This window comes from Durio zibethinus, chromosome 27, assembly GCF_047325235.1.
Source record: "Durio zibethinus cultivar Kanyao isolate XHJ-2024 chromosome 27, ASM4732523v1, whole genome shotgun sequence".
Lineage (NCBI taxonomy): Eukaryota > Viridiplantae > Streptophyta > Magnoliopsida > Malvales > Malvaceae > Durio > Durio zibethinus.
In genome coordinates this window covers 15,840,755-15,864,250 of record NC_143188.1, presented here as the reverse complement: position 1 = coordinate 15,864,250, position 23,496 = coordinate 15,840,755, and the positions used below count along the sequence as shown (strand labels likewise).

The window sequence follows — 23,496 nt, the reverse complement described above, 5'->3', positions numbered from 1 at the left end:
ATGCCAGAAACATCCAGCCAACAAAGTAAAAGTGCTGCAACTGAGTTTCCAGGCATTCAGATTTCGCTTGTATGTTGATGTCAAGTCAAGAGGAAATAATGGTAGACAGGAGCTTGGCTTTAGACCGTGCTTCACCTTTCCATCCATTTCATTAGATTTAATTGATTGCTTCTCTTTTGGACTTCATTTAGAGATGACAATATATACTAAATAGTCATATATTTGGTATTATCTAGTTTGTTTATGTCAGATAAAAAATTTATAAGTGGATAATTATGATTTTTTGTAGTAAGTTTAATATCTGCGACAAATTCGAATAATATTTCTTGAATATCAAATAATTGAATCTGTTTAAATTTTAATGAATAGTATTAAAAGCCTTAATTCATTATCCATTTATATATGCAAATTATATAAAATTTTATAGTTGTAGAAGGTTTTAAACCTTAACAAGCAACTTTTATTTGTTATTTATTAAAATTCAACTTGAATTTTAAATTTAATTTTAATTATTTTATATTTTAACAAAAAAACTTAAATAATAGAATATTTTAACAATTCAAATATTTAGTTGATAATACTTATTTAAATGGATTTAGGATTGGATATCAAAACTAAATTTAATCAAATATTTAAATAAATTAAATGAATTCAAATATAATGAAAAGAAAATAAATTCATATATAAATGCTTCAAAAATAGCCGATTCTATTCCATCACCATTCCTACTTTGATTCTTACTCATACATTAAAAATAATTACTAAAGAATTCTCCACTCCCTAAAATTAGTTAATATACTATTTATCATAATAATTTTATATTAAATGTAATAGTTGATATATGATTAATAATTTTATATCTATTATTTTTAAATCATATTTGGTTTGTAAGATTATGATAAGATGAGATATGATGATATTATGAATATGATTGATTAAATAATATTATCTTATTTTGTGTTTGATAGATGCAAGGATTAAGATAGGATAATTTATTTATTTGTCTTATCTTTTTCAAAATTTATACAATTTATATTATTGATATAATTTTTAAGAGTATAATTAGATATATAAGTTTAATCCCATGAATTAAAAATAATCCTTTCTACTTGAGGAAAATTGAATAATCCTATGTCAAGAAGATATTAATTTTTTTTATAATCTATATCCCTCTCTTTAAATACAAATCAAACATTATATAAAATAATTATTATCATATTCTATCAATATTCTTAAGAATCAAACATGACATTAATGTATTGAATACAGATATTACTTTAAGTAATCATCTTGAAATGTGCTTTTAGATTATTGTTTGCAAAATCATTTTATTAATCATTGAGAATTCAAAACAACATATTAATAATTTATTATTGAATTTATCATATATATGGGCCTTTTTTATTATTTTTGTTTTTAATATTGTTAAAGAATATTGATTTGAATAGTAAGAACTTAGAATATGTAGATTCATATTTTATATTTTACAATACTAGAAATAAAAATATTAACTAATATTATTTTTAATGGTAATGAACCTTAATATTAATGAATAAGTGAAAACTACAAATGTGAACATTACAAATATGAAAGGGCGAAAATGATTGTTTTTCCATAGAAGAAAAATTAATGGGATTTTCTATTAATTAATGAGTCTTCAATTCATCAGTATGGGTTTTTCTTGTTCTTGCCTCGTACACATTTTTCTTGCTTTGCTTTGTCTAAAGTCGTAACAAAATAAATAAATAAAATACATTTACACAAAAGAATATTAACAATAAAATAATTTTTTGAATTTGAGATTTATCTCAGTTAATTTCAAAAGCAAAGCCAAAGATATGAGAATAAGAAAATGATAGTATGAGAATTTTTTATTGCTTTTTAGTCTTCTATTTGCTTTATAGTTTTAAGTCTTTTCATCATGCAAATGTCTAAGTCTTTTTACCCCAACATTACTCTATGAAAAATAATCTTCTTAGCAATTTGTTTAAATCAAGTCTGTCATTTAAAAAAGACAAAACAAACAACAACTTTCTCAATTGAAATTGTCTTTTGTCTTTTAGTTAAATTGACAGATTGAGACTAGATTTTAAGTATATTAATTATTATTTTTATATTTTGGTCTTTTTAATAACTTAGACTAAAGCAATTGCTAATATTATTATTTTTATGAAGTAAAGATGAGGCAAAAAGACTTAACACATTTGCATGCTTGATGCCAAGACTAAGTATTAAGCAAAGATTAAGACCTCAACCAATACATTACCATAGTATCTATCATTTTCTTTCTTATTCTACCATTATAAAATCACAATTTCCAAAATAAACAAGTTTAAGAAGTAAGAGAAAGAATGCGTTCTTTAGATTTTTTTTTTCAAATTTTTTAGAAAAAAATAAAACATAGATTTTTAAATTGTTGATTCTTTTTGGCCAATCAATTTGTTGATTAAATAATTTTTGCTCATGATTTTGTTCCAATGTACTGTTAGATTTCATGGTATGTGCATTTTTTATTTCTTCAATTTTTTATGATTAATATATTTTAAAAAGATCCTTTAATTTAAAATTTCAATGATCCAATAACCATGTACTTTCTATAAGATATGTACTTTTAACTATTTTTTTTCAAACGTAAATGTAACCTTTTTTCAATTTATCGGATATGAAAATCCAATAAGTTATATAACTTAAGAAATGCCTATCTAGAAGTTTTAAAATTAAAATGAGATGAGTAGATAAGTAATTTCACTTAAAAATTAAAAAAAAAAAGAGTGGATGTCAGAAAATTTTGATGGTGTATTTAGAATCATCCATCACAAAATTATACTTTATAAAAAAATTGATATTCTAATTTTGGACTTACAAAAAATGATAGTTTGAGATTTTTTTTATTGGTATTTAGTCTTTTCTTTACTTTATACTTTTAAGCTTTCCCATCATGCAAATGTCTAAGTCTTCATGCCCCATCATTACTCTTTGAAAAATAATTTTCTTAGCAATTTACTTAAGTCAAGTCTGTCTCTTAGAAAAGATAAAATATATATATATATATATAACAATTTTTTCAATGGTGGTTGTCTTTTGTTTTTTAATTAAATTAGCAGGCTAGGAAAGGATTTTAAATATATTAATTATTATTGTTATATTTTAGTCTTTTTAATGATTTAGATTGAAGCAATTGCTAAAATTATTATTTTTGTGAAGTAAATATAAGGGCAAAAAGACTAACACATTTGCATGTTTAATGCCAAGACTAAGTATAAAGCAAAGACTATGATTTGACCAATGCATTCTCATGGTATCTATCATTTTCTTTCTTATTCCACCATTATAAAATCACAATTTTCAAAATAGACAAGTTGACAAGTGGGAATAAATGTGTTCTTTAGATTTTTTTTTTTTTCAAACTTTTCACCAAAAATAAAAGACAAGTTTTTAATTTGTTGATTTTTTTCTTTTTTGCCAATCAATTTGTTGAATAAGCAACATCTTTCTCATGCTTTTGTTCCTAATGCACTATTAGATCTCATGGTATGTGCATTTTTTTATTTTTTAGTTTTTTATTGTTAACATATTTTAAAAAGATTCTCTTATTTAAAATTAAATGAACAAATAACCTTGTAGTTTGTTAGTAAAATGTTGAACTCTTAATTTCAGTAATTTAAAGTTCAAATCCCGATAAGCTCACATACAAAAAAAAGATAATTTTCTAATTTCACAAATTTCATGTATACGAGATAATTTATATATATATATATATATATATATTTGGATTTCATCATATATGATTAATAGATATTTTAAATTTTATAAATGGTATTGGAATCTCATAATTCATGCAAGATATTTTCTCTTAACTATTTTTTTTCCAAACCTAAATATAAGTTTTATCTTACCAGATATGAAAATCCAATGAGTTATATCTAAATGCTTTAAAATTGAAATGAGATGGGTAAATAAGTAATTTCATTTAAAAAATAAAAAAAATTGATGTAGAGAAAAAAAATGATAATATATTTAGAATCACCCATCACAAAATTATACTTTATAAAAAAATTGATATTTTAATTTTGGACTCACAAAGAAAATGATAGTATGAGATTTTTTTATTGGTATTTAATCTTTTCTTTGTTTTATACTTAAGTCTTCCCATCATGCAAATGTCTAAGTCTTCTTGCCCCATCATTACTATGTGAAAATAATCTTCTTATCAATTTGCTTAAGTCAAGTTTGCCTTTTAAAAAAGACAAAAAAAAAAAAAAAAACAATTTTCTCAATGAAAGTTGTCTTTTGTCTTCTAGTTAAATTTGCACACAAGGAATGGATTTTAAGTATATTAATTATTATTGTTATATTTTAGTCTTTTTAATGACTTAGACTGAAGCAACTGCTAAGATTATATTTGTGAAGTAAATATAGGGGCAAAAAGATTGACACATTCGCATGCTTAATGCCAAAACTAAGTATAGAGCAAAGACTAACACTTTGCACCAATGCATTCCCATAGTATCAATCATTTTCTTTCTTATTCCACCATTATAAAATCACAATTTTTAAAATAGACAAGTTTGAAAAGTGAGAATGAATATATTCTGTAGATTTTTTTTTCAAACCTTTTAGCAAAAATAAAAGCACAAGTTTTTAATTTGTTGATTTTTTTTGGCCAATCATTTTGTTGATTAAGCAACTTCTTTCTCATGCTTTTGTTCCTAGTGTACTATTAGATTTCATGGTATGTTCATTTTTTTAGTTTTTTATTGTTAATATATTTTAAAAATATCCTATAATTTAAAAATTCAATAAGCTAATAACCATATAGTCTATTAGTAAAATGCTAAACTCTTAGCTTAAGTAGTTTAAAATTCAAATCCTGACAATCTCATTATAAAAAAATAAAAAAAAAGACAATTTTCAAATGAAAAAATTTCATGTATACAAGATAATTTATATTTATTTTAATTTCTTCACATATGATTAATTGAGTTTTTAAATTTATAAACAGTATTAAAATCTCATACTTTTTATAAGATATTTTCTCTTAACTATTTTTTTCAAACCTAAATGTAACTTTTTATAACTTATCGGATATGAAAATTTTGTAAATTATATAACTCATCATAAATGCATATTTAAAAATTTTAAAATCAAAACAGGAAGAATAAATAAGTAATTTCACTTAAAAATTTTTTAAAAAAAGGTGGATGTAGAGAAAAAATGATGGTGTATTTAGAATCACCCACCACAAAATTATACTTTACAAAAAAGAAATTGATATTCTAATTTTGGACTAACAAAGAAAATGATAGTATGAGAATTTTTTTTATCAGTATTTATTCTTTTCCTTACTTTATACTTTTAAGTCTTCCCATAATGCAAATGTCTAAGTCTTCTTACCCCATCATTACTCTGTGAAAGATAATCTTTATAGCAGTTTGCTTAAGTCAAGTCTATCTTTTAAAAAAGACAAAAAAAAAAGAAGCAATTTTCTTATTGGTGGGTGTCTTTTGTCTTCCAATTAAATTGGCATATTAGGAATGGATTTTAAGCATATTAATTAATATTATTATATTTTAGTCTTTCAATGACTTAGACTGAAGCAATTGCTAATGTTATTATTTTTTTGAGGTAAAAATAGGGGTGAAAGGATTGACACATTTGCATGCTTGATGCCAAGACTAAGTATGAAGCAAAGATTATGATTTAGACCCATGGTTTCCGATAGGATCTATCTTTTTCTTTCTCATTCCACCATTATAAAATATCAATTTCCAAAATAGACAAGTTTGAGAAATGGGAGTGAATGTGTTCTTTAGATTTTATTTTTCAAACTTTTCAACAAAAATAAAAGATAGGTTTTTAATTTTTTTATTTTTTTTTTGCTAATCAATTTGTTGATTAAGCAACTTTTTTCTCATGCTTTTGTTCCTAATGTACTATTAGATCTCTTGGTATATGCATTTTTTTTTATTTTTTAGTTTTTGATTGTTAATATATTTTAAAGAGATTATTTGATTTAAAATTAAATGAGCAAATAACCATGTAGTTTGTTAGTAAAATGTTGAACTTTTAATTTCAGTAGTTTAAAGTTCAAATCCTAATAACCTCACATACAAAAAAAGGACAATTTTCTAATTTCACAAATTTCATGTATACAAGATAATTTATAAATATTTCAATTTCATCATATATGATTAATAGAGATTTTAAATTTTATAAATGGTATTAGAATCTCATACTTTATGCAAGATATTTTCTCTTAACTATTTTTTTTCCAAACCTAAATGTAACTTTTTTTAACTTACCGAATATGAAAATCCAATAAGTTATATCTAGATGCTTTAAAATTAAAATGAGATGGGTAAATAAGTAATTTCACTTAAAAATTAAAAAAAATGATATAGAGAAACAATGATGATATATTTAGAATCACCCATCACAAAATTATGCTTTATAAAAAATTTGATATTTTCATTTTGGACTCAGAAGAAAATGATAGTATGAGATCTTTTTATTAGTATTTAATCTTTTCTTTGTTTTATACTTTTAAGTTTTCCCATCATACAAATGTCTAAGTCGTCTTGCCCCATCATTACTCTGTGAAAATAATCTTCTTAGCAATTGGCTTAAGTCAAGTTTGCCTTTTAAAAAAGATAAAAAAAGAAAAAATCAACAATTCTCTCAATGAAAGTTGTCTTTTGTCTTCTAGTTAAATTGGCACACAAGGGATGGATTTTAAGTATATTAATTATTATTGTTATATTTTAGTCTTTTTAATGACTTAGATTGAAGCAACTGCTAAGATTATTTTTGTGAAGTAAAGATGGGGGCAAAAGGATCGACTCATTTGCATGCTTGATGCCAAAATTAAGTATAGAGCAAAGACTAAGACTTAGACCAATACATTCCTATAGTATCTATCATTTTCTTTCTTAATCCACCATTATAAAATCACAATTTTCAAAATAGACAAGCTTGAGAAGTGAGAATGAATATATTCTATAGATTTTTTTTTTCAAACCTTTCAGCAAAAATAAAACACAATTTTTTAATTTGTTGATTTTTTTTTGCCAATCAATTTGTTGATTAAGCAACTTCTTTCTCATGCTTTTGTTCCTAATGTACTATTAGATTTCATGGTGTGTGCATTTTTTTAGTTTTTTTATTGTTAATATATTTTAAAGATATCCTCTAATTTAAAAATTCAATGAGCTAATAATTATATATTCTATTAGTAAAATGTTAAACTCTTAGTTTCAGTATTTAAAATTCAAATCCTAACAATCTCACATATTAAAAAAAAAGACAATATTTAAATGAAAAAATTTCTTGTATACAAGATAATTTATATATATTTTTTAATTTCTTCACATATGATTAATAAAGTTTTTAAATTTTATAAACAGTATTAAAATCTTATACTTTTTGTAAGATATTTTCTCTTAATTATTTTTTTGCAAACCTAAATGTAACTTTTTCTAACTTATTAGATATAAAAATTCTATAAGTTATATAACTCATCAGAAATGCATATTTAGAAGTTTTAAAATTAAAACAAGATAAATAAATAAGTAATTTCACTTAAAAAAATTTTAAACAAGGCGGATGTAGAGAAAAAAATGATGGTGTACTTAGAATACCCATCACAAAATTATACTTTACAAAAAAAATTGATATTCTAATTTTGGACTACCAAAGAAAATGATAGTATGAGATTTTTTTATTGGTATTTAGTCTTTTCTTTACTTTATACTTTTAAATATTCTCATCATGCAAATGTCTAAGTCTTGTTGCCCCATCATTACTCTATGAAAAATAATCTTTTTAGCAGTTTGTTTAAGTCAAGTCTATCTTTTAAAAAAGATAAAAAAATAACAATTTTCTCAATAGTGGTTGTCTTTTGTCTTCCAATTAAATTGGTAGACCGAGAATGAATTTTAAATATATTAATTAATATAATTATATTTTAGTATTTTTAATGACTTAGACTGAAGTAATTGCTAACATCATTATTTTTTTGAAGTAAAAATGGGGGCGAAAAGATTGACTCATTTGCCTGCTTGATGCCAAGACTAAGTATGAAGCAAGGACTATGATTTAGACCCATGCATTCTGATAGGATCTATCTTTTTCTTTCCTATTCCACCATTATAAAATCATAATTTCCAAAATAGACAAGTTTGAGAAATGGGAATGAATGTGTTGTTTGGATTTTTTTTTTCAAACTTTTCAGTAAAAATAAAAGATAGGTTTTTAATTTATTGATTTTTTTGGCCAATCAATTTGTTGATTAAGCAACTTGTTTCTTATGCTTTTATTCCTAATGTATTATTAGATTTCATAGTATGTGCATTTTTTTTTTAGTTTTTTATTGTTGCTATATTTTAAAGTGATGCACTGATTTAAAAATTCAATGAGCTAATAACCATGTAATTTGTTAGTAAAATATTGAATTCTTAGTTTTAATAGTTTAAAGGTCAAATCTTGATAACCTCATATACAAGAAAAAAAGAAGAAGACAATCTTCTATTTTCACAAATTTCATATATATGAGATAATTTTTATATATTTTGATTTCTTTACATATGATTAATAGAGTTTTCAATTTTTTTAAACAGTATTAGAATCTCATACTTTCTATAAGATATTTTCTCTTAACTATTTTTTTTCCAAACCTAAATATATCTTTTTTAACTTACCAGATATGAAAATTTGAAAATGTTATATAACTTATCAGAAATGCATATTTAGAAGTTTTAAAATTAAAATAAGATGGGTAAATAAATAATTTCACTTAAAAACTTTTAAATATTGGATGCAGAGAAAAAAAATAATGATGTATTTTGAATCACCCATCATAAAATTATAGTTTATAAAAAAATTGATATTCTAATTTTGGACTCACTAAGAAAATGATAGTATGAGATTTTTTTATTGGTATTTGGTCTTTTCTTTGCTTTATACTTTTAAGTCTTCCAATCATGCAAATGTTTAAGTTTTCTTACCATATCATTACTCTATTAAAAATAATCTTTTTAGCAGTTTGCTTAAGTCAGCTTTATGTTTTAAAAAAGACAAAAATATATATATGTAACAATTTTCTCAATGAAAGTTGTCTTTTGTCTTCCAATTAAATTGGCACATAGAGAATGGATTTTAAGTATATTAATTATTAGTGTTATATTTTAGTCTTGTTAATGACTTAGACTAAAGCAACTGCCAAAATTATTATTTTTGTAAAGTAAAGATGGGGGCAAAAAGATTAATACATTTGCATGCTTGATGCCAAAACTAAGTATAAAGCAAAGACTAAGACTTAAACCAATACATTCCCATAGTATCTATCATTTTCATTTTTATTCCACCATTATAAAATCACAATTCTAAAATAGACAAGTTTGAGAAGTGGGAATGAATGCAAAACTCTTAGTTTCAATAGTTTAAGTTTAAATCCTAACAACCTCACATAAAAAAAAAAAAAAAGACAATCTTCTTCTTTTGCAAATTTCATGTATATGAAATAATTTTTATATATTTTGATTTCTTCACATATGTTTAATAGAGCATTTAAATTTTATAAACATTATTAAAAAATTATCACATATCTTAATTTTTTTATATAATTTTTTAATATATTTGTAAAAGGGTTTGTGATAGCCCTCTAACTTGTATAATCTAAAAATTCCGCTAACTGATTGCATTTTCTAAGTTATATGATTCAACAAAAACTAATCAAGTCAATTAATAATTTAATTGTTTGATAAATTTGAAGGTAAAATGAATGAAATTTTGCAACCAATAAGGAATATGCTTTTATTCCTAGAATCAAACCAGATGAAATAGATGGAGGTGAAGAATGAACTATTTTTTGGCAAGATATCACTAATATCTGGATTTCTTAAGCATCATAACATCAAGAAAATCTGACTAGAACAACTTCACATCATGGCAAAATTTCAAAGAAAAACCACTATCTTCCCAATTTCATTCCTTCTCTCTCTTCCCCAAAATTACAAATTATCTGCATCAAGTTGCATATTTACATAAGATGTTGGCATATATCTTTCCAAAAAAAAATAAGTAGTAGAATGAAGTCAACAAATAAAACCAACCCTGAAACCTGAAAATGTCAGTATATTTCCACCTCTATGTTGTTTGACAGTGTTCAATGTCCAATATTATTAACATCAGCACCACCTCTGTATTTCATCCTCCAAAAATCCGAAAATCTTTAGATAAGTAGGCTTCAAGTGAATCTATTAGCCATGATTTGCATCAACAAACCTAAGATTCACTGATGTTGTTAGCTGCCATATTCAAAGCAAACTCGTTATATACTGGCATTTCTAGAACATGGTCAAGAAGTCTGGTAAGTTCCCAATGAACATGGATAAAACGTATATATTTTATTAGAAAGGACAAGCAAAAGGTAAAATATATATATATCATAGCTGATCTAAAACACACAAAAAATTAAAATATAAAATCGATTATAACACAATTAGTATATATAGAGGTAGAATGATGTACTTAACCATAAAAAATTTACATATTTTGTGTATAACTCTTCAATATTTTATTGCTTATGGAAATGTAAATTTTGCTTTTTTACTTTCCGAAGCAACAAGAAAATAGCAAAAATCCAATCAAACAGACTCTAAATAAGGCTAAACAACCATGAACTTCATATGGTTTGCTAATGCATTAATTTTGCACAAGTAATTTTATGTTCTCGGTAGTTCCTTTTTTAGTTTTATTTATTTTTGGTCATTAAGTTATACTCTAATTTTATTGAATTTAAATTTTAGAATTTGTTTAGAAATGATTTATGTATGCATCGTACTTGAAATTTACATTTTATTTTGCAATTACACGATTTTTTTATAGAAACATCATATGTAGCATACTTTTTAAACCTATGTTTACGTATACAATATACATACATACATATATACATCCATATACACTAATATAAGTGCTATTTTTATCTCTCCCAAAGACCCTCTCCCTCTAAAAAAAGGGGTAAAACAAGGCTTACACAAGAAATCAAAACTTTAATCAAAATTTAACACTTGAAAGTTGAACCTAAAATTCAACAGCTTGAACATAGTGTTAAGTATGCTTATAATACACTATAACAACCAAGGCTCTAGAATGCAATTTCAAAAGCTAAAGAGGAAGGAGAGGAATAGTGAGGGCAAAGGGAAAATGGGAGAGAAGGAGATCAAACTCTACCATAAGCAAACCGACAAAATACTGAGACCTAGGAGGTGAACAAAGACAGGGCAAAAAATCTTTGCAGAATATGGATGCCACAAAGAAAAGATTAGATTTTAAACACCTTTTCACATAAACATTCAATTCCCAATTTGCAAGAACAACCTGTTATGTCATATATATTAATTCATTTTGAAAACAAAAAACACTGACGAAACTTATCTAAACCAAGATACTTGAATGCAATGAAATGGAAATCCGAAAAACTCCCTCCATTCAATTGTTGGAAAATGCAAAATGTACAATTAAACAAAAGATGAGTGCAAGCTAGAACTCCATAAAGGTAACACTTTCCACCCAAATATTTCATTTTATTTTATTTTTCTTTCCCTTTTCAACCCTCCCATTCTTCCCCATAATAACAAGAGATTCAAACTGCAATAATCATTCTTTTGCAGCAAGTTTAACAGCTAGCAATTGAATGACAAATTGACAATTATGTACAGTAATAGTCAGAGAAAATACTACTTGGCATAACTCAATATTCCTTTTCACGTAGTAGTTCAATTCAAATCATAAAAGTAAATTAAATATGACCGAACACATGATAAAGCCTAAAAAAACACAAATAATTGAAAAAAAAAAAGTTACGCTTAGCTGAAAATAGAATCTTTCTACACAGAGAAAGTCTAACAAAGATCATAGAAAAAATATTAAAAAAATTCTCAGGCTTTGCCAATGTGGGGTTTCCAAAATTAGCTACAATTGCTCCAGCTCTCTAATTACAGTGTCACTATAAAAACAGGAGATAAAATCAATTAAAAAAAGACCCATATTTTACAGTAAAAAAAAGAATTTTTTAAGATTGAAAATAAAACTGGGCATGGGGAATTTTTACCTGGAAAAAGGAAAAAAAGGGAGGGGGATTTGATTAAAATCCCGGAACTTTAAACCCCTTTTGACAACGTGTTTTTTTTTTTTTTTTAATTTTGCTTTTCTCGGTTAATTACTTTTTGTCTTTCTTCAATCAATTTATGATTCCCAAAAATTGCCCAATTGTGTTTTAGTGCAAAAAATCAAAGGGAAACCCGATTTCAGTCTTAATAGACCCAGCCCATGTAAGGCCTATCATATTGTATCATAAATATGATAAATAATTTTTAAAATTAATTATAAATAATATATATAATAAATTTTTTAAAAAAATATTATGCATATTCTCGAGATTGAGTGATTAATGAATATAAAAAAAATATAACGATTTTTCAAACTCCTAACATATTTTGTTTTCAAAATAAATTATATGTAATACATTGTCAATATATAAATATTATATGGTATAAGTGAATCACAAAATTATATTTTATAAAAAATTAATATTCTAATTTTGAACTCACAAGGATAATGAGAGTATGAGATTTTTTTTATTAGTATTTTGTCTTTTCTTTGCTTTATATTTTAAGTCTTCCATGCAAATGTTTAAGTCTTCTTGTCCCATTAATTATTACTACATGAAAAGTAATTTTCTTAACAATTTGCTTAAGTCAAGTCTTTCCTTTAAAAAAGACAAAAATGTAACAATTCACTCATTGAAAATTATCTTTTATCTTCTAATTAAATTGGTAGATTGAGAATGGATTTTTAAGTATATTAATTATTATTATTATTATATTTTAGTGTTTTTAATTGCTTAGAATGAAGCAACAGCTAAGATTATTATTTTTGTGAAGTAAAGATAAGGAGCAAAAAGACTTGACATATTTGCATGCTTCATGTCAAGACTAAGTATAAAGCAAAGACTAAGACTTATCTTTTTTTTTTGTTTATTTTTTAAAACTTTCCTTTAATTTCTATGATAAACTCATTAAATTTTGAGTAAATTACCCCACAAATCTATATTTTTATATAATATTTTATTTTTATTCATAACTTTAAATTTTTTATTTTTGAATTACAATAAATTATTATCTTTTACATGAATAATTTGTTATTTGATCCAGATTTCTCTTATCATATTAATTAATCAAGGTTTAGCCTAACGCATAAAACTAATATATACCATACACTTAAATTTCCAATTATTTAAAAATAATAAGATGAAAGAAAAACTTTGAGGATTTGAAAATTGACTCTACTTTTTTTCAAGGTCTATAAACCAATTGAGATGACATGGAAAATTTGTGTTCTTTAGATTTTTTTTTTCTTCAAATTTACAACAATAGTAAAGCACAAATTTTCAATTGGTTGATTTTTATTCTGTCAATTTGTTGATTAAGCAACTTGTTTCTCGTTCTTTTATTCCTAATGTACTGCTAGTGTTCATGGTATGTGCCTTTTTTTAAATTTTTTTATTGTTAATATATTTTAAAGAAATCTTCTCATTTAAAATTCAATCAGTCAACAACTACGTAATTTATTAATAAAATACTAAACTCTCGATTCCTATTATTTAAAGTTCAAATCTTGATAATCTCACGTACAATAAAAAAAAAACAATCCTCTAATTTCATAAATTTCATGTATACGAGATAATTTTTATATATTTTGATTTTTTCACATATGATTAATAGAGCTTTGAAATTTTATAAACGGCATTAGAATATTAACACATATCCTAATATTTTTTATATAATTTTTTAGTATATTTATAAAAGGGTTTGTGACAACCCTCTTGACGCTTAATCTAAAAACTCTACTAACCGAGTGCATTTTCTAAGCTATATGATTCAACATACACCAATCAAGTCAATTAGCAATTTAATTGTTTGATAAATTTGAAGACAAAATGAATGAAAATTTTCAGGCAATAAGGAACATTCTTTTATTCCCAGAAACAAACCAGATGAAATAGATGAAGGTGAAGAATGAACTATTTTGGGGCAAGATATCACTAGTATCTGGATTTCTTAAGCATCATAACATTAAGAAAATCTGACAAGAACAACTTCACATCATGGTAAAATTTCAAAGAAAAACCACTACCTTCTCAATTTCATTCCTTCTCTCTCTGCCCCAAAATTACAAATTATCTGCATCAGGTTGCATATTTACATCAGATGTTGGTATATATCTCTCGGAAAAAAAAAAGTAGAATGAAATCAACAAATAAAACCAACCCTGAAACCTGAAATAGGCTGTGAAGAAAAAAAACAAAAAAAGCCGCTATATTTCCTCCTCTATGTTGTTTGACAGTGTTCAATCTTCAATGTCCATCGTTATTAACATCAGCACCACCTCTGTATTTCATCCTCCAAAATAGTATTTGAGTTTAAATATTCCTGTACGATCAATCTTATGCTCGGTTTTGGAATAATTGGTCGAGGATCTTTAAAAATAAAAAAAAAAAAAGTCTCTGAAATTTGCATCTGTATGGGCTTTTGTAGATCCCCAAAGGTTGTGTTTTAACTTAGGATTACATATGTTACCATGTAGGCTTGAACCCATGTGTGCGTGAGTGAGTGCAAGGGAAACAATAGTTTTGCTAAAATATTGAGTTTATGGTCATTGCTCTCTCCGTACATATGGCCCATTAAGGCATGTTGTTGTTCCACAATACACGGTCTCTAGTCAGCTTTTTAATTTGACCATGTGATTTTGAATATCATTCCATCTCTCCAATCTAAAAAGGCTTTTATATTTCCACAAAGCTGTTTTTGGAGCTATGCAAGCAGTATGACCAGCCAATAGGGTCTTTTTTTGCCCGTAAGTTTTCAAGGATGTATTAATTTGGATACTTATATTCAAGTTTGATTTCCTTAAAATTGAAGTTAACAGTTTCAAGAAATTTTTTCATGCCTTTCTAAGCTCATGTACTCATTAGAATTGTTCAAACTTGTAATTGACCGATTCTGGACCTCCATTTGTGTCCAATTTTATATGCTCATAATTGGATTACGAGTAAGAAAGTTATGCCTCGTTTTTAATTTGTGCTCCTCTGAAAGGAAGAAACCTGTTGTCACCTGTTTGATGAAATAATTTGCAAAATGAAGAAACCTTTTATACACAATATATGTTGTATCATATTATTTATTTTGGATCCTTGGATAATGATTTTGAGAATATATTTATTTCCTTTTGCAGAATTTTGATGACGTCCTGGTGCATGCTGATCACGTAAGCAGGAGCTATAATGATACATACTATGTTGACTCTCAAATTATATTGAGGTGTCATACTGCTCATCAAGCAGAGCTGTTGAGAAGAGGATATACTCATTTCCTTGTAACTGGCGATGTTTACCGTAGATCTTCTATAGATTCTACTCATTACCCTGTGTTTCATCATGTTTCATTTTGTTGAAAATCTCTTTAATTTTGACTAGCTTTTAAAAATTTTCTTCGCTTCAGAAATTATTTCAAGTACATGTGAATTTTGCATCACATGCTACATGCGTAGCACAGCCATCCATATGTTGGGCCTTACAATGGGCTCCTTCGTAGGTTCACATGATGAACAGCAGTGATTTGACATGTAACATTTGTTGTAAGATGGCCATGTTCATAAATTAAGGTTCCTTATTTTTTTCCCTCTGAAACATACGCCCTTTTACCATACAGATGGAAGGGGTTCGTGTTTTTACTCCAAATAATTGGGAGGCATCATCTGGTCTGGATCCCACATCATTTGCAGCCTAGGACTTAAAGAAAAGTCTAGAGGGCCTGGCTTGTCACCTATTTGGCAATTTTTAGAGTCAAAGCTTTGTTGAGGGATTACAATTTTGCAAATGGTCATGCATTTCTATCCGAATGAGATATAGGGATTAAGAGATCATATTGGGTCCAATTTGTGATTTACATCTTGAATGCACTAATTGATTTGGCAAGAAGTGGCAATTATTGTAACAAGAAATCATTACAGATTTGCAAATTTTTTTTGGGGATACCATGGAGATATATTTACCAATGTGCTAGACATCCAGTCCTATGTGCAATAGTAAAACTTTTGGTAAAATACATCTAGGTTTTTGAGTTTTAAGTATAATTTAACTAGATCTATTAATTTGAAAAAAAGACTTCTTGTCCCAAAACTTTTTAATTAATAATACACTAAGATCTTTCTTTTAATTAGCTTAGTTAAAGGCTCATTAAAAGATCATTTTACATTTAAAAAATCAATATCTTAAAAGACTCACATAAAATAATTATTTATAATATTAAATTTTTTTCTTAAAATATATAAAATATATTAATGATACATAAAAAAATTTTAGGTGCAAAATATAAAAACAAAATTCACAATCATAAATAACATTTTTTTCAATCAAATATTTTTTCTTATTATATGTTACATGTTTTTAATATAACATTTTTCATATTATAATTTTGAATTTTATTTTTATATATTGCACGTAAAAATCTTTTTATATATTATTAATATATTTTATATATTTTAAGAAAAATTATTATTATAAATAATTATTTTATGTGAGTATTAACTTATTATATTTACATGCTCTTATTGGAGCAATATATGAAAACAAAATTCACAATTATAAATAACATTTTTTTCAACCAAATATTTTTTCTTATTATATGTTACATGTCCTTGTTATAACAATTTTTTTCTTATTATAATTTTGAATTTTATTTTTATATATTGCACCTAAAATTTTTTATATATTATTAATATATTTTATATATTTTAAGAAAAAACTATTATTATAAATAATTGTTTTATGTGAGTATTTGCTTATTATAAATAACATTTTTTTCAACCAAAATTTTTTTTTATTATATGTTACATGTTCTTATTATAACATTTTTTCTTACTATAATTTTGAATTTTGTTCTTATATATTGCACCTAAAATTATTTTCTATATATTATTAATAAATTATTATATTTTAAGAAAAAAAAATATTATTAAAAATAATTATTTTATGTGAGTATTTGCTTATTATATGTTACAGTTTCTTATTATAACATTTTTTCTTATTATAATTGTGAAGTTTGTTTTTATATGTTGCACCTAAAAATCTTTATATATATATATATATATATTATTAATATATTATATATTTTTTAAAAAAATTTATTATTATAAATAATTATTTTATATGAATATTTAAGGATATTGATTTTTTAAAGGTAAAATGATCTTTTAATGAATCTTTTAATGGAGTTAACTGACTGAAAGATCTTAGTGTCTTATTAATAAAAAAGCAGGATGTTCACACCTGAGTTGAATTATACTTAAACTCAAGGATCTAAATGTATTTTACGCAAAACTTTTTATTGGGAGAAGTATCTAACCAGCTGCTATAAATTCATATCACTTGCAAAATTTTATAAAGTTAATCATGATGTGTTAGCATCAGGGGTTGATAATGTACTTTGTAAGGACTGCTATATGTGGAAGCCAATTAGCCTCACTCTGTTAACATTCCAGTGGAGATGCGTTGGATCAATGCCTATTTCCCATTTACCAGTCCTTATGAAGCTAGAAATCTATTTCAAGGTATTCTCTTTATCCTTTTTAGAGGATATTGTTAGTATTTTCTTTAAGATCGAGTTATTCAGTCGGAAGAATCTTGATTCATTTTTTTGCCTTTTTCCCTTGCTTTATTGCAATGCTTATGGTCATTTTGTCAAAAAATTCTTTTATGATTGTTTGACAGCCAAATTTAGGGGTGAACACTATGCTTATTATTGTAATGATAAATTCTATTAAGATAAATCAAGATTTGGACGTTTATAATACCTTACCTACATGTTTGTACTCTGTGTTGTTAGCCCTCACTTTTATTTTTATTGATTCCTGTTCAATATGAATCTTTTTAAATGAACGGTTATTGCATGTGATAACTTTAGCACCGAGTATAACTTAGCAGTGACCTACACAATTGTCAGGAGAAATGGATGGAGGTTTTGGGTTGCAGGGTAATGGAGCAAGAAATATTGAAAAGTAATGGTAGATTAAACAGCGTTGGTTGGGCCTTTGGACTTAGATTGGAGCGGCTAGCAATGGTTTTATTTGACATACCAGATATTCGTCTTTTTTGGTGAACTGATGAGCGATTTAACTCACAGGTAGCCTCTGAATGTAGCTCCATGATTTGAGTGTTGAAGTTCATCGATTCCTAATTTAATATCTCCGCGTAAGTCTGATTAAGCTACTTGAATGCTGTTTTCCGAAGGCCAAATGGGGGTAAAGTTTAAACCCTTTTCGAAGGTATAAATTAAGCAAATGGTTTCTTTTAACCCTTTCCACTGTATATTACTTTTGTTATTTAATACCTATTATAGAAGCGTGACTTGACTCCTCAACGGTTTTTGCAGTATCCTCCCTGTTACAAAGACATGAGCTTTTGGATCAATGAATCATTTACTGAGAACAATTTATGTGAAATTATAAGAGGTTCTTACCCCACAGGTGGGCTATATGAAACAATTTAGGAGTAACCAGTGGAAATGGATATGCATGCTGATTGAGCTGTTTTTACATAGAAAAAAATAAAAAGAAATTGTCAGCTAGCCATTGTTGTGTCTCAAGAGACAGTTAAAAGGAATTTGATCACCTAAAATTTAATGAAAATGACTAGGACTCTAACCTTTGGATATTGGAAAAATATTTTCTCTGAATCTGTGATACCAATTGTAACCATTTAAGCTCACTTAAATATTGAAGGCAGGTGTGGATGGCTGGTTTGTTTCTTAAGGTGTCTTTGTGATGTAGTAAGCATATTTTAAATTCTACACAGAAAGATCTTATAAACCATATCAACAAGTTAATATTGTAAACGTTTGGAAGTTTTGTACATGTTTAGCTTTAATTAAACCGAGGATTATCATCTTAAATCTTTCAACAATCATAATATGAAGAATTTGAGGGTCTTTGTTGATAGGTCTGTTTGACAGAAAATATTTGTCTTGTGGCTACCAGGTGAGTTTGATAGATAACTTTACCAACAAGAATGGAATGATAAGTCATTGTTATTGGATTGCACATTGCTCCATGGAGCGCTCACTTGAGGTGCACTTTGGGAAATTGAGGGTCAGAGATCAAAGACCGCCGTGGCTTGCATTACACATTTGAATGTTTAAGAGAGATTTGACTGGTATCTTCAGCAGTATATTGATTATAATATCATCAAGGAGTTGAAAGCCGGTCAATTTGATTAACTTTCTCTTCTTGATCTTTGTTTACCCTTCAAGACATTGCAGCGCAGAAAATTGAAGCTTATACCAAATGCTGAAATAAAGGATGTCAATGGGATGGATACAACAATTTTTATTCTCATTTTTAATTTTTTACATTATATCTATATTATATATATTTTAAATTTATATTCATTTTTATTTTTGTGGGGGAGTTAATGGGTTGAACGGCCCATTTTTACAACTTAAAAAACTAAAAAAATTTTGTTATTATGTTCGATAAAAATTTAAAATTATATTATTTTCGTTTTTATTTTAAAATTTTAAATACATATTTTTATTCTTATTCAGATAAAAAGATTAGATTTTTCATCGAATTTGAATAAAAACAAAGTCATCAGAAACGAAAATTCTTTTATTGAAGAAATTTAGCAGTTTAGAAGAAGCAACTTTTTTGCGCTTTGGTCAAAGCTAGTTTGAAAGGACAACCAACACAAAAGTCCAATTGGTGCAAAAGATTATTCCGATGGGCATTGCCAACATGGGAAGGAATTATTCGCGTGTACTACACGTGCTTTTAATTGCTGAGCCAGAATATTATGTAGAGGACGTGTAATTTTCAGGTGAGGTGGCATGCTTTGTCTACGTGTGCAATTTGGACAAAAAATTGACTGATTTTCAAAACAAGTAAGAAGGCCGAAAAAGAATCCGAAAGCCTGATAAAAGAATTTGGCGTTTTGGGTTCCTCCTTTACTCCTTCGTTCTTTAATCCTTCAGTCGATTCATACCCAATTCTTCAATCCTTCAGTCGATTCCTATCCAATTCCAATTCTGATTTCAAAAAATCCCAAATCCGATGATCGAAAGGAATTAATTGATGAAGGACGATCTCTTCTTGTTGGGTAATTTCAATTCGGATTAGTCAATCGTGGGTAAAAGTTAAATGTATTGGGCGTTTTAGACTTCTTGTTCAGGTGAGTACTGTAAATATTTTGTTATTTGGATAAAAAATTTAATTCCTTCTTTTTCTTACATCAATAGAAATTTATGATTTGGGTAAAAAAATTGAGCATTTAGCCTTTCATGAGAGAATGCTTGATCTTATCTATGGAAATTTAATTATGACACCAGTTAGTGTGTTGATCACGTTTGATTCATTACCTTAATTAATAGTAATAAGGATTTTCACTCACTTAGTTTAAAACCTTCTTTCAAGTGATTGGAGCAACAGTCGTGAATGAGAATTGAAGTTCATCTTGCTTGAGGCAAGGAATCTATAAACCTTTTCTCTTGTTTCTGTTAAGATGACTGATTCAAGCGAGCCCCAGTATCCAGGAAAAGAACCTCAGCAATCTGAAACAGAACCTCAACAATCTGAGCAAGGTAAAATTTGTTCCTTTTTTTTAATTCTTTTTAAAGGTGTATATGTATATTTACTTATATAGCTAACTCTTTGACTTTTCCGTTTGCAATTTCTTTAGGAAGCCAACAAAGGGCAAAAAACCATAAGGAAAAGGACAATAAATGAATATGAAGATGAAGATGAAGACTCCAGAAATGGCACATCTTTGTTTCACAATCAGAAAAACGCTTTGAAGCCTGACTATAAGTTAGTCTTTTCAACTGGATCCTCCAGGAGTGCTACTCCCACTGAATCAAATACAGAATCTGACAAACCGATTTTTCAATTTGAGTCTTCGAAGGAAATTCAAGTTCAAAATGATAGCAGAGCTATGGCAACCTTAGAAACTGAGACTGAGTTTACAAAAGATGCTCGCGCGATACGCGAGGAAGTTTTTAAACGAACAGAGGAGGCTTTGAAGGGGAAAAACACAAGCTCTGGGGGGGAGAAGTTGTATGAAGGAAGGCATGGCTATGTGGATCATAAGGCTGGGTTTCGAAGAGAGCAAACAGTTGCCAGTGAGAAAGCAGGTGGCTTACATGGACCTCTTAGGGCTTTTGCCCACATCAGGGTTTCAGCAAGATTTGATTATCAGCCTGACATCGGTAAAGACTACAAAGAAACTGGTTACTGTGGTTACGGAGATTCATGTACGTTTATGCATGATCGTGGAGATTACAAGTCTGGATGGCAGTTAGAGAAGGACCGGGAAGAAGCAGAGAAAGCAAGGAAGAGAAATCTGGCTTTGGGTGGCGATGATGATGATGATGAGGCAGGGGTAGACCAGAGTGATGATGACGATGATGATTCGTTGCCCTCTGCATGTTTTAGTTGCTGGCAACCTTTTGTGGAAGTGCAAGTACTACTTCTGCCAGCATTGTGCTTTAAAGGTGCCCTCAATGCCTTTTCACGTGGATTAATTTTTTTTAGTGTCTTTTTTTGTGCTAGGTTAACATCTATTAGTTTTTGTTATGTTTGTTGTTAATGCATCACTTAGATGCAAAACTTTTTTGGTTACTTACATACAAAGAATATTTTATGTGGTCCAACTTTTTTCAGCTATAGAAATAGGACATATTTTAACTTTACATCATCAACTTTTGGTGCCTCATGTCAGTATAATTTACATTTTTATTCTCTTTCGAATGTAAACTAACCAACTGCATCTTTTGGTTTTTCAGCATCACACAAAGAACAACAAGTGCTTTATGTGCAACCAACCCACCCTTGGCATTTTCAATACTGCTCATGAGATACGTAGAAAGATGGCTGAAGAGGGTAACGATAAGTCCATTGATGCTTTTTTTCAACTCCTGCTGCCATTAATATTTTTATTTCTTTGTTTTGCCATTGTAGTGGAAAGATTTACTTGTCTGCATACCTTATTGAACAAAATGTATTTCCGAGCTAGATCTTGGGGGAATTTTGGATTATGCAGTGATGAGCTCTTTAAAATCATTGTTGCTGCTGGAATGGTGTTTTTTTACCAAGTATTTAGGTAAGTATTGTTTCTGTGTCATGCTGCCACTGCTGCCTTTTGCCCATGATGTAACATTTCTACCTCGAGATAGCAGTGCAATGCAGTATCAACTTTCCAAGAATCAGCATCCAACTTCACAACCTTCACAATGGCCGAGAATTCATCTTGATCATATCAAAATCCATGTCTAGATGACACATTCTGGTAGGGTCATGATCTAGGAGGGATGTTACTTCACAGAGTTTAAGGCTGTAGGATTGCTGATAGTTTCAGTTGGGTAGGGACAGCTAATAGAAGCTGTGATTTTTTGTGCTGTCCAAGTCCAAAGCATAGAAAGCTTTAATGAACAGTTTTCTTCCTTGAAAAAACAGTTCCTGCATTTAAGACAAAAAAATTATGAAATCAGCTACCAAACCTAAATTTAAATTCAAGAAATTGTAATCTTTGGCTCTTAACAGCTGATGTATACTCATCATATTCTTAGTATGACCTTTAGTTTCCGTTTTTACCCTCTATAGTTGTTAGGGAAAATTAAACACTATCAAAGTTAGTTTGGAATTGTCGAGCTTGAGACCTGGAACCAGAAGCTTTCTTCTATTCCTTTTCAGTGTTTTTATGGTGATGTAGCATCTTCGCTTGATCTTGGTCTGTGTCGACAATTATTCTGTGTTAGTAGATGCAATTAACTTCTTGTTTTGGCAATTAAAGTGGTAGGCCTAGTCATTGTTGTACATGCCATGGCTGGTATCATCTTCTTGCACTGCAAATAGTTGTGTTGAGTCATTGATTATCCTGATCTGCTGGTCGAAAGGCTTGCTTTGGTGCCTGATACAAATTTCTGTTCAAACTAGTGATCTCCTCTGTTACCCAATACAAATTTTCCATGTCCCACCTTGGATGGTTTTCACTTTCAAACACAGCTGTCATTTTTGCTTCTGACTGGACAAAAAATGTAGCCGAAACATCAGTTTTGTAAGAAACAGATAAGCAGAACAAGCTTTTAGTCAGGAAGTCATATCCTTTTCTGAACTGTATTCTGGCAACCCATGCTTTCTTTTCCTAGTATCTTCTCAAATCATTGGCCTGACAATTCAAACGATGAAGTTACTCCATTTTGTTAGAAACAATCAAGTTTTTATATGCATAAACTCAATTTGACCAGGAATAAGTGATGAGAGTAAAGGGAAAAAAATCATAAGAAAATTACTGGATGCTCTTTTTCATAACAAAGATTTTACCACTACCTTTTCTAAAGATAAAATTAAATCAATTAATCAAGTCCACATAATAATTTAAGAATGGCA

The 23,496-nt window shown here is 27.5% G+C and overlaps 2 pseudogenes across 1 annotated transcript; both read left to right on the top strand.

Moving 5' to 3' along the window:
* Positions 1–19,272, top strand: LOC149511049 (phenylalanine--tRNA ligase, chloroplastic/mitochondrial-like; annotated as a pseudogene).
* Positions 19,273–19,836: 564 nt separating this feature from the next.
* On the top strand, positions 19,837–22,755 carry LOC111279512 (zinc finger CCCH domain-containing protein 1-like; annotated as a pseudogene). The gene is made up of 5 exons (XR_016334664.1): positions 19,837–19,922; positions 20,621–20,693; positions 20,792–21,602; positions 21,894–21,990; positions 22,069–22,755. The product of XR_016334664.1 is annotated as a zinc finger CCCH domain-containing protein 1-like (transcript).
* Positions 22,756–23,496: the final 741 nt, after the last annotated feature.